This window comes from Doryrhamphus excisus, chromosome 5, assembly GCF_030265055.1.
Source record: "Doryrhamphus excisus isolate RoL2022-K1 chromosome 5, RoL_Dexc_1.0, whole genome shotgun sequence".
Lineage (NCBI taxonomy): Eukaryota > Metazoa > Chordata > Actinopteri > Syngnathiformes > Syngnathidae > Doryrhamphus > Doryrhamphus excisus.
The window spans coordinates 16,563,999-16,576,739 of record NC_080470.1 but is presented as its reverse complement, the minus strand read 5'-3'; positions in this window follow the sequence as shown (position 1 = coordinate 16,576,739).

Below are 12,741 nucleotides of genomic sequence, written 5' to 3'. Positions count from 1 at the left end.
AATTAGCTTAAATGCTAACATGCTAACGGCTAACATGCTACCACATAGCAAGACAGCCTCAAGTTTAGAAACTGCAAAGGATGTCCAATAACGTCCCTGCATCATGCATGTGTGTATTTGCCTTTAAACATGAGCAAATTAGCTTAAATGCTAACATGCTAACAGTCATCATGCTAGCACCTACCAAGAGAGTCCCAACTTTAGAAAGTGCCAAGGTTGTCCTATAACCTCCCTACATCATGCCATCTGTGTATTTGCCTTTAGACATGAGCAAATTAGCTTAAATGCTAACATGCTAACGGCTAACATGCTAGCACCTAGCAAGACAGCCTCAAGTTTAGAAACTGCCAAGGTTGTCCTATAACGTCCCTGCATCATGCATGTGTGTATTTGCCTTTAAACATAAGCAAATTAGCTTAAATGCTAACATGCTAACAGTCATCATGCTAGCACCTAGCAAGAGAGTCCCAAGTTTAGAAAGTGCCAAGGTTGTCCTATAACCTCCCCACATCATGCCATGTGTGTATTTGCCTTTAAACGTGAGTAAATTAGCTTAAATGCTAACATGCTAACAATCATTATGCTAGCACCTAGCAAGAGAGTCCCAACTTTAGAAAGTGCCAAGGTTGTCCTATAACCTCCCTACATCATGCCATCTGTGTATTTGCCTTTAGACATGAGCAAATTAGCTTAAATGCTAACATGCTAACGGCTAACATGCTACCACATAGCAAGACAGCCTCAAGTTTAGAAACTGCAAAGGATGTCCAATAACGTCCCTGCATCATGCATGTGTGTATTTGCCTTTAAACATGAGCAAATTAGCTTAAATGCTAACATGCTAACAGTCATCATGCTAGCACCTAGCAAGAGAGTCCCAACTTTAGAAAGTGCCAAGGATGTCCTATAACGTCCCCGCATCATGCATGTGTGTATTTGCCTTTAAACAAGAGCAAATTAGCTTAAATGCTAACATGCTAACGGCTACCATGCTAGCACCTAGCAAGAGAGCCTCAAGTTTAGAAACTGCTAAGGTTGTCCTATAACCTCCCTACATCATGTCATGTGTGCAATTGCCTTTAAACGTGAGTAAATTAGCTTAAATGCTAACATGCTAACGGGTCCATGCTAGCACCTAGCAAGAGAGCCTCAAGTTTAGAAACTGCCAAGGTTGTCCTAGAACCTCCCTGCATCATGCCATGGGTGTATTTGCCTTTAAACATGAGTAAATTAGCTTAAATGCTAACATGCTAACATGCTAGCAATTAGCATTTAGCCACAGAGAGAGTTCAGAAGTTTATCTAAAAAATGAGCCATCAACCACGTTTCTACGTGGCCGTATGGCTGAGCTACAAGGCTGTGAAAAGTCTGTAAATTCTCGTTTTCTCTGGAATGCGGCTGTTCTAAAAATAGAATGGTGTACCTAATCTAGTGGCCGATTTTTTTTTCTATCGCAAATAGCGTCGCCATGGTTACACGAAACGTTCCAAAAAATAAATACCGCTGTAGTCCCGAGCGTCACGATTCCGACGGTGTAACATGTGTGGGGGTCCTTCTTGCGGTTTTGGCCGCATTACGCGCAAAAAAAGTGGAAGATTAAGATATAAGAATAATAAAAATTGGTAAACACCACAAGGAATAACAATATGGGCTGGCTCAGTAGCCAGCCCATAGACTGCTACTGCAAGTAGCAGTCTATGGGCTGGCTACTGAGCCAGTCCATAACTAGAAAATTCCCGCGGAAATTTTGATGGACTGGCCACCTGTGCTGTGAACCTCGGGCCCGGTGCGCGAACGACTACCGCGGTAGCACCTAGCAAGAAAGCCTCAAGTATGGAAAAGGTTGATGCAGTCTCCTAGTGTCCCCACATCATGCCAAGTGTGTATTTGCCTTTAAAATTGAATAAGTTAGCTAAAATGCTAACATGCTAACGGCTACCCTGCTAGCACCTAGCAAGATGGCCTCAAGTTTAGAAACTACAAAGGTTGTCCTATAACCTCCCTATATCATGCCATGTGTGTATTTGCCTTTAAACGTGAGTAAATTAGCTTAAATGTTAACATGCTAACAGTTATCATGCTAGCACCTAGCAAGAGAGTCTCAAGTTTAGAAAGTGCCAAGGTTGTCCTATAACCTCCCTATATCATGCCATGTGTGTATTTGCCTTTAAATGTGAGTAATTTAGCTTAAATGCTAACATGCTAACTGTCGTCATGCTAGCGCTTAGCAAGAGAGCCTCAAGCTTAGAAAGTGCCAAGGTTGTCCTATAACCTCCCTATATCATGCCATGTGTGTATTTGCCTTTAAATGTGAGTAATTTAGCTTAAATGCTAACATGCTAACTGTCGTCATGCTAGCGCTTAGCAAGAGAGCCTCAAGCTTAGAAAGTGCCAAGGTTGTCCTATAAACTCCCTATATCATGCCATGCGTGTATTTGCCTTTAAATGTGAGTAAATTAGCTTAAATGCTAACATGCTAACTGTCGTCATGCTAGCACCTAGCAAGAGAGCCTCAAGTTTAGAAAGTGCCAAGGTTGTCCTATAACATCCCTACATCATGCCATGTGTGTATTTGCCTTTAGACATGAGTAAATTAGCTTAAATGCTAACGTGCTAACGGCTACCATGCTAGCACCTAGCAAGAGGGCCTCAAGTTTAGAAAGTGCCAAGGTTGTCCTATAACCTCCCTACATCATGACATGTGTGCATTTGCCTGTAGACATGAGTAAATTAGCTTAAATGCTAACATGCTAACGGCTACCATGCTAGCACCTAGCAAGAGGGCCTTATTTTCGAAACTGCCAAGGTTGTCCCATAACGTCCCTGCATCATGCATGTGGGTATTTGCCTTTAAATATGAGCAAATTAGCTTAAATGCTAACATGCTAACAGTCATCATGCTAGCACCTAGCAAGAGAGTCCCAAGTTTAGAAAGTGCCAAGGTTGTCCTATAACCTCCCTACATCATGCCATGTGTGTATTTGCCTTTAGACATGAGTAAATTAGCTTAAATGCTAACATGCTAACGGCTAACATGCTAGCACCTAGCAAGAGAGTTTCAAGTTTCCAAAGTGCCAAGGTTGTCCTTCAACCTCCCTAAATCATGCCATGTGTGTATTTGCCTTTAGACATGAGTAAATTAGCTTAAATGCTAACATGCTAACAGCTAACATGCTAGCACCTAGCAAGACAGCCTCAAGTTTATTAACTGCCAAGGATGTCCTATAACCTCCCTACATCATGCCATGTGTGTATTTGCCTTTAGACATGAGTAAATTAGCTCAAATGCTAACATGCTAACGGCTAACATGCTAGCACCTAGCAAGACAGCCTCAAGTTTAGAAACTACCAAGGTTGTCCTATAGCCTCCCCACATCATGTCATGTGTGTATTTGCCTTTAAACGTGAGTAAATTAGCTTAGATGCTAACATGCTAACAGTTATCATGCTAGCACCTAGCAAGAGAGCCTCAAGTTTAGAAAGCGCCAAGGTTGTCCTATAACCTCCCGACATCATGCCATGTGTGTATTTGCCTTTAGACATGAGTAAATTAGCTTAAATGCTAACATGCTAACGGCTACATGCTAGCACCTAGCAAGAGGGCCTCAAGTTTAGAAAGTGCCAAGGTTGTCCTATAACATGCCCACATCATGCTATATGTGTATTTGACCTTAAACGTGAGTAAATTAGCTTAAATGCTAACATGCTAACATGCTAGCAATTAGCATTTAGCCACAGAGAGAGTTCAGAAGTTTATCTAAAAAATGAGCCATCAATCACGTTTCTACGTGGCCGTATGCCTGAGCTACAAGGCTGTGAATAGTCTGTAAATTCTCGTTTTCTCTGGAATGCGGCTGTTCTAAAAATAGAATTGTGTACCTAATCAACTGGCCCATTTTTGAACGTTTCGGTTAATAGCGTCGCCATGGTTACACGAAACGTTCCAAAAAATAAATACCGCTGTAGTCCCGAGCGTCACGATTCCGACGGTGTAACATGTGTGGGGGTCCTTCTTGCGGTTTTGGCCGCATTACGCGCGCAAAAAAGGGAAGATTAAGATATAATAATAACTAGAAAATTCCCGCGGAAATTTTGATGGACTGGCCACCTGTGCTGTGAACCTCGGGCCCGGTGGGCCAACGGCTACCGCGGTAGCACCTAGCAATAAAGCCTCAAGTACGGAAAAAGTTGATGCAGTCCCATAGTGTCCCCACATCATGCCAAGTGTGTAATTGCCTTTAAACTTGAGTAAATTAGCTTAAATGCTAACATGCTAACAATCATTATGCTAGCACCTAGCAAGAGAGCCTCAAGTTTAGAAAGTGCCAAGGTTGTCCTATAACCTCCCTACATCATGCCATGTGTGTATTTGCCTTTAAATGTGAGTAAATTAGCTTAAATGCTAACATGCTAACAGTTATCATGCTAGCACCTAGCAAGAGAGCCTCAAGTTTAGAAAGTGCCAAGGTTGTCCTATAACCTCCCTATATCATGCCATGTGTGTATTTGCCTTTAGACATGAGTAAATTAGTTTAAATGCTAACATGCTAGCACCTAGCAAGACAGCCTTAAGTTTAGAAACTGCCAAGGATGTCCTATGACGTCCCTGCATCATGCATGTGTGTATTTGCCTTTAAACGTGAGCAAATTAGCTTAAATGCTAACATGCTAACAGTCATCATGCTAGCACCTAGCAAGAGAGTCCCAAGTTTACAAAGTGCCAAGGTTGTCCTATCACCTCCCTACATCATGCCATGTGTGTATTTGCCTTTAAACATGAGTAAATTAGCTTAAATGCTAACATGCTAACAATCATTATGCTAGCACCTAGCAAGAGAGCCTCAAGTTTAGAAAGTGCCAAGGTTGTCCTATAGCCTCCCTACATCATGCCATGTGTGTATTTGCCTTTAGACATGATTACATTAGCTTAAATGCTAACATGCTAACGGCTACCATGCTAGCACCTAGCAAGAGAGCATCAAGTTGAGAAAGTGCCAAGGTTGTCCTACAACCTCCCCACATCATGTCATGTGTGTATTTGCCTTTAAACATGAGTAAATTAGCTTAAATGCTAACATGCTAACAATCATTATGCTAGCACCTAGCAAGAGAGCCTCAAGTTTAGAAAGTGCCAAGGTTGTCCTATAACCTCCCTACACCATGCCATATGTGTATTTGCCTGAAGACATGAGTAAATTAGCTTCAATGCTAACATGCTAACGGCTACCATGCTAGCACCTAGCAAGAGAGCATCAAGTTGAGAAAGTGCCAAGGTTGTCCTATAACCTCCCTACATCATGCCATGTGTGTATTTGCCTTTAGACATGAGTAAATTAGCTTAAATGCTAACATGCTAACGGCTACCATGTTAGCACCTAGCAAGAGGGTTTCAAGTTTAGAAAGTGCCAAGGTTGTCCTATAACCTCCCTATATCATGCCATGTGTGTATTTGCCTTTAAACGTGAGTAAATTAGCTTAAAGGCTAACATGCTAACAGTTATCATGCTAGCACCTAGCAAGAGAGCCTCAAGTTTAGAAAGTGCCAAGGTTGTCCTATAACCTCCCTACATCATGCCATGTGTGTATTTGCCTTTAGACATGAGTAAATTAGCTTAAATGCTAACATGCTAACGGCTAACATGCTAGCACCTAGCAAGAGAGCCTCAAGTTTAGAAACTGCCAAGGTTGTCCTATGACCTCCCTACATCATGCCATGTGTGTATTTGCCTTTAGACATGAGTAAATTAGCTTAAATGCTAACATGCTAACATGCTAGCAATTAGCATTTAGCCACAGAGAGAGTTCAGACGTTTATCTCAAAAATGAGCCATCAATCACGTTTCTACGTGGCCGTATGGCTGAGCTAAAAGGCTGTGAAAAGTCTGTAAATTCTCGTTTTCTATGTGCTGTTCTAAAAATAGAACAGCGATTCCCTAATCAAGTGGCCCATTTTTTAACGTTTTCGTTAATAGCGTCGCCATGGTTACACAAAACTTTCCAAAAATTAAATACCGCTGTAGTCCCGAGCGCCACGTTTCCGGCGGTGTAACATGTGTGGGGGTCCTTCTTGCGGTTTTGGCCGCATTACGCGCGCAAAAAGTGGAAGATTAAGATATACGGAATAATAACTAAACAGCAATAACAATATGGGCTGGCTCAGTAGCCAGCCCATAGACTGCTACTGCAAGTAGCAGTCTATGGGCTGGCTACTGAGCCAGTCCATAACTAGAAAATTCCCGCGGAAATTTTGATGGACTGGCCACCTGCGCTGTGAACCTCGGGCCCGGTGCGCCAACGGCTACCGCGGTAGCACCTAGCAAGAAAGCCTCAAGTACGGAAAAGGTTGATGCAGTCCCATAGTGTCCCCACATCATGCCAAGTGTGTATTTGCCTTTAAACTTGAGTAAATTAGCTTAAATGCTAACATGCTAACAATCATTATGCTAGCACCTAGCAAGAGAGCCTCAAGTTTAGAAAGTGCCAAGGTTGTCCTATAACCTCCCTACATCATGCCATGTGTGTATTTGCCTTTAAATGTGAGTAAATTAGCTTAAATGCTAACATGCTAACAGTTATCATGCTAGCACCTAGCAAGAGAGCCTCAAGTTTAGAAAGTGCCAAGGTTGTCCTATAACCTCCCTATATCATGCCATGTGTGTATTTGCCTTTAGACATGAGTAAATTAGCTTAAATGCTAACATGCTAGCACCTAGCAAGACAGCCTTAAGTTTAGAAACTGCCAAGGATGTCCTATGACGTCCCTGCATCATGCATGTGTGTATTTGCCTTTAAACATGAGCAAATTAGCTTAAATGCTAACATGCTAACAGTCATCATGCTAGCACCTAGCAAGAGAGTCCCAAGTTTAGAAAGTGCCAAGGTTGTCCTATCACCTCCCTACATCATGCCATGTGTGTATTTGCCTTTAGACATGAGTAAATTAGCTTAAATGCTAACATGCTAACGGCTACCATGCTAGCACCTAGCAAGAGAGCATCAAGTTGAGAAAGTGCCAAGGTTGTCCTACAACCTCCCCACATCATGTCATGTGTGTATTTGCCTTTGAACATGAGTAAATTAGCTTAAATGCTAACATGCTAACAATCATTATGCTAGCACCTAGCAAGAGAGCCTCAAGTTTAGAAAGTGCCAAGGTTGTCCTATAACCTCCCTACACCATGCCATATGTGTATTTGCCTGAAGACATGAGTAAATTAGCTTAAATGCTAACATGCTAACGGCTACCATGCTAGCACCTAGCAAGAGAGCATCAAGTTGAGAAAGTGCCAAGGTTGTCCTATAACCTCCCTACATCATGCCATGTGTGTATTTGCCTTTAGACATGAGTAAATTAGCTTAAATGCTAACATGCTAACGGCTACCATGCTAGCACCTAGCAAGAATGTTTCAAGTTTACAAAGTGCCAAGGTTGTCCTATAACCTCCCTATATCATGCCATGTGTGTATTTGCCTTTAAACGTGAGTAAATTAGCTTAGATGCTAACATGCTAACAGTTATCATGCTAGCACCTAGCAAGAGAGCCTCAAGTTTAGAAAGCGCCAAGGTTGTCCTATAACCTCCCTACACCATGCCATGTGTGTATTTGCCTGAATACATGAGTAAATTAGCTTAAATGCTAACATGCTAACGGCTACCATGCTAGCACCTAGCAAGAGAGCATCAAGTTTAGAAAGTGCCAAGGTTGTCCTATAACCTCCCTACATCATGCCATGTGTGTATTTGCCTTTAGACATGAGTAAATTAGCTTAAATGCTAACATGCTAACGGCTACCATGCTAGCACCTAGAAAGAGGGTTTCAAGTTTACAAAGTGCCAAGGTTGTCCTATAACCTCCCTATATCATGCCGTGTGTGTATTTGCCTTTAAACGTGAGTAAATTAGCTTAGATGCTAACATGCTAACAGTTATCATGCTAGCACCTAGCAAGAGAGCCTCAAGTTTAGAAAGCGCCAAAGTTGTCCTATAACTTCCAGACATCATGCCATGTGTGTATTTGCCTTTAGACATGAGTAAATTAGCTTAAATGCTAACATGCTAATGGCTAACATGCTAGCACCTAGCAAGAGAGCCTCAAGTTTAGAAACTGCCAAGGTTGTCCTATGACCTCCCTACATCATGCCATGTGTGTATTTGCCTTTAGAGATGAGTAAATTAGCTTACATGCTAACATGCTAACATGCTAGCAATTAGCATTTAGCCACAGAGAGAGTTCAGAAGTTTATCTAAAAAATGAGCCATCAATCACGTTTCTACGTGGCCGTATGGCTGAGCTACAAGGCTGTGAAAAGTCTGTAAATTCTCGTTTCTTTCACTGGCATGAGCTGTTCTAAAAATAGAATAGGGTGTCCCTAATAAAGTGGCGGATTGTTTTTTCTATCGCGAATACCGTCGCCATGGTTACACAAACCGTTCCAAAAAATAAATACCGCTGTAGTCCCGAGCGCCACGTTTCCGGCGGTGTAACATGTGTGGGGGTCCTTCTTGTGGTTTCGGCCGCATTACGCGCGCAAAAAGTGGAAGATTAAGATATAAGAATAAAAATAATTATAACTAAACAGCAATAACAATATGGGCTGGCTCAGTAGCCAGCCCATAGACTGCTACTGCAAGTAGCAGTCTATGGGCTGGCTACTGGGCCAGTCCATAACTAGAAAATTCCCGCGGAAATTTTGATGGACTGGCCACCTGTGCTGTGAACCTCGGGCCCGATGCGCCAACGGCTACCGCGGTAGCACCTAGCAAGAAAGCCTCAAGTGCGGAAAAGGTTGATGCAGTCCCATAGTGTCCCCACATCATGCCAAGTGTGTATTTGCCTTTAAACTTGAGTAAATTAGCTAAAATGCTAACATGCTAACAATCATTATGCTAGCACCTTGCAAGAGAGCCTCAAGTTTAGAAAGTGCCAAGGTTGTCCGATAACCTCCCTACATCATGCCATGTGTGTATTTGCCTTTAAACGTGAGTAAATTAGCTTAAATGCTAACATGCTAACAGTTATCATGCTAGCAACTAGCAAGAGCGCCTCAAGTTTAGAAAGTGCCAAGGTTGTCCTATAACCTCCCTACATCATGCCATGTGTGTATTTGCCTTTAAATGTGAGTAAATTAGCTTAAATGCTAACATGCTAACAGTCGTCATGCTAGCACCTAGCAAGAGAGCCTCAAGTTTAGAAAGTGCCAAGGTTGTCCAAAACCTCCCTACATCATGCCATGTGTGTATTTGCCTTTAGACATGAGTAAATTAGCTTAAATGCTAACGTGCTAACGGCTACCATGCTAGCACCTAGCAAGAGGGCCTCAAGTTTAGAAAGTGCCAAGGTTGTCCTATAACCTCCCTACATCATGTCATGTGTGCATTTGCCTGTAGACATGAGTAAATTAGCTTAAATGCTAACATGCTAACGGCTACCATGCTAGCACCTAGCAAGAGGGCCTTATTTTAGAAACTGGCAAGGTTGTCCTATAACGTCCCTGCATCATGCATGTGTGTATTTGCCTTTAGACATGAGTAAATTAGCTTAAATGCTAACATGCTAACGGCTAACATGCTAGCACCTAGCAAGAGAGTTTCAAGTTTACAAAGTGCCAAGGTTGTCCTTCAACCTCCCTATATCATGCCATGTGTGTATTTGCCTTTAAATGTGAGTAAATTAGCTTAAATGCTAACATGCTAACAGTTATCATGCTAGCACATAGCAACAGACCCTCAAGTTTAGAAAGTGCCAAGCTTGTCCTATAACCTCCCTACATCATGCCATGTGTGTATTTGCCTTTAGACATGAGTAAATTAGCTTAAATGCTAACATGCTAACGGCTAACATGCTAGCACCTAGCAAGACATCCTCAAGTTTAGAAACTGCCAAGGATGTCCTATAACGTCCCTGCATCATGCATGTGTTAATTTGCCTTCAAACATGAGCAAATTAGCTTAAATGCTAACATGCTAACAGTCATCATGCTAGCACCTAGCAAGAGAGTCTCAAGTTTAGAAAGTGCCAAGGTTGTCCTATAACCTCCCTACATCATGCCATGTGTGTATTTGCCTTTAGACATGAGTAAATTAGCTTAAATGCTAACATGCTAACGGCTAACATGCTAGCACCTAGCAAGACAGCCTCAAGTTTAGAAACTACCAAGGTTGTCGTATAGCCTCCCCACATCATGTCATGTGTGTATTTGCCTTTAAACGTGAGTAAGTTAGCTTAAATGCTAACATGCTAACAATCATTATGCTAGCACCTAGCAAGAGAGCCTCAAGTTTAGAAAGTGCCAAGGTTGTCCTATAACCTCCCTACACCATGCCATATGTGTATTTGCCTGAAGACATGAGTAAATTAGCTTAAATGCTAACATGCTAACGGCTACCATGCTAGCTAGTTTCAAGTTTAGAAACTGCCAAGGTTGTCCTATAACCTCCCTACATCATGCCATGTGTGTATTTGCCTTTAAACGTGAGTAAATTAGCTTAAATGCTAACATGCTAACAGTCATTATGCTACCACCTAGCAAGAGAGCCTCAAGTTTAGAAAGTGCCAAGGATGTCCTATAACGTCCCCGCATCATGCATGTGTGTATTTGCCTTTAAACATGAGCAAAGTAGCTTAAATGCTAAAATGCTAACAGTCATCAGGCTAGCACCTAGCAAGAGAGCCTCAAGTTTAGAAAGTGCCAAGGTTGTCCTATAACCTCCCTACATCATGCCATGTGTGAATTTGCCTGTAGACATAAGTAAATTAGCTTAAATGCTAACATGCTAACGGCTACCATGCTAGCAACTAGCAAGAGGCCCTCAAGTTTAGAAAGTGCCAAGGTTGTCCTATAACCTCCCTACATCATGCCATGAGTCTATTTGCCTGTAGACATGAGTAAGTTAGCTTAAATGCTAACATGCTAACGGCTACCATGTTAGCACCTAGCAAGAGGGCCTCAAGTTTAGAAACTGCCAAGGTTGTCCTATAACCTCCCTACATCATGCCATGTGTCTATTTGCCTGTAGACATGAGTAAATTAGCTTAAATGCTAACATGCTAACGGCTACCATGGTAGCACCTAGCAAGAGAGCATCAAGTTTAGAAAGTGCCAAGGTTGTCCTATAACCTCCCTACATCATGCCATGTGTGTATATACCTTTAGACATGAGTAAATTAGCTTAAATGCTAACATGCTAACGGCTACCATGTTAGCACCTAGCAAGAGCGTTTCAAGTTTAGAAAGTGCCAAGGTTGTCCTATAACCTCCCTATATCATGCAATGTGTGTATTTGCCTTTAAACGTGAGTAAATTAGCTTAAATGCTGACATGCTAACAGTTATCATGCTAGCACCTAGCAAGAGAGCCTCAAGTTTAGAAAGTGCCAAGGTTGTCCTATAACCTCCCTACATCATGCCATGTGTGTATTTCCCTTTAGTCATGAGTAAATTAGCTAAAATGCTAACATGCTAACGGCTAACATGCTAGCACCTAGCAAGAGAGCCTCAAGTTTTGAAACTGCCAAGGTTGTCCTATGACCTCCCTACATCATGCCATGTGTGTATTTGCCTTTAGACATGAGTAAATTAGCTTAAATGCTAACATGCTAACATGCTAGCAATTAGCATTTAGCCACAGAGAGAGTTCAGACGTTTATCTCAAAAATGAGCCATCAATCACGTTTCTACGTGGCCGTATGGCTGAGCTAAAAGGCTGTGAAAAGTCTGTAAATTCTCGTTTTCTATGTGCTGTTCTAAAAATAGAACAGCGATTCCCTAATCAAGTGGCCCATTTTTTAACGTTTTCGTTAATAGCGTCGCCATGGTTACACAAAACTTTCCAAAAACTAAATACCGCTGTAGTCCCGAGCGCCACGTTTCCGGCGGTGTAACATGTGTGGGGGTCCTTCTTGCGGTTTTGGCCGCATTACGCGCGCAAAAAGTGGAAGATTAAGATATAAGAATAAAAAAAATAACTAGAAAATTCCCGCGGAAATTTTGATGGACTGGCCACCTGTGCTGTGAACCTCGGGCCCGGTGGGCCAACGGCTATCGCGGTAGCACCTAGCAAGAAAGCCTCAAGTACGGAAAAAGTTGATGCAGTCCCATAGTGTCCCCACATCATGCCAAGTCTGTAATTGCCTTTAAACTTGAGTAAATTAGCTTAAGTGCTAACATGCTAACAATCATTATGCTAGCACCTAGCAAGAGAGCCTCAAGTTTAGAAAGTGCCAAGGTTGTCCTATAACCTCCCTACATCATGCCATGTGTGTATTTGCCTTTAAACGTGAGTAAATTAGCTTAAATGCTAACATGCTAACAGTTATCATGCTAGCACCTAGGAAGAGAGCCTCAAGTATAGAAAGTGCCAAGGTTGTCCTATAACCTCCCTACATCATGCCATGTGTGTATTTGCCTTTAGACATGAGTAAATTAGCTTAAATGCTAACATGCTAGCACCTAGCAAGACAGCCTTAAGTTTAGAAACTGCCAAGGATGTCCTATGACGTCCCTGCATCATGCATGTGTGTATTTGCCTTTAAACGATAGCAAATTAGCTTAAATGCTAACATGCTAACGGCTAACATGCTAGCACTTAGCAAGAGAGCCTCAAGTTTAGAAAGTGCCAAGGTTGTCCTATAATTTCCCTACATCATGCCATGTGTGTATTTGCCTTTAGACATGAGTAAATTAGCTTAAATGCTAACGTGCTAACGGCTACCATGCTAGCACCTAGCAAGAGGGCCTCAAG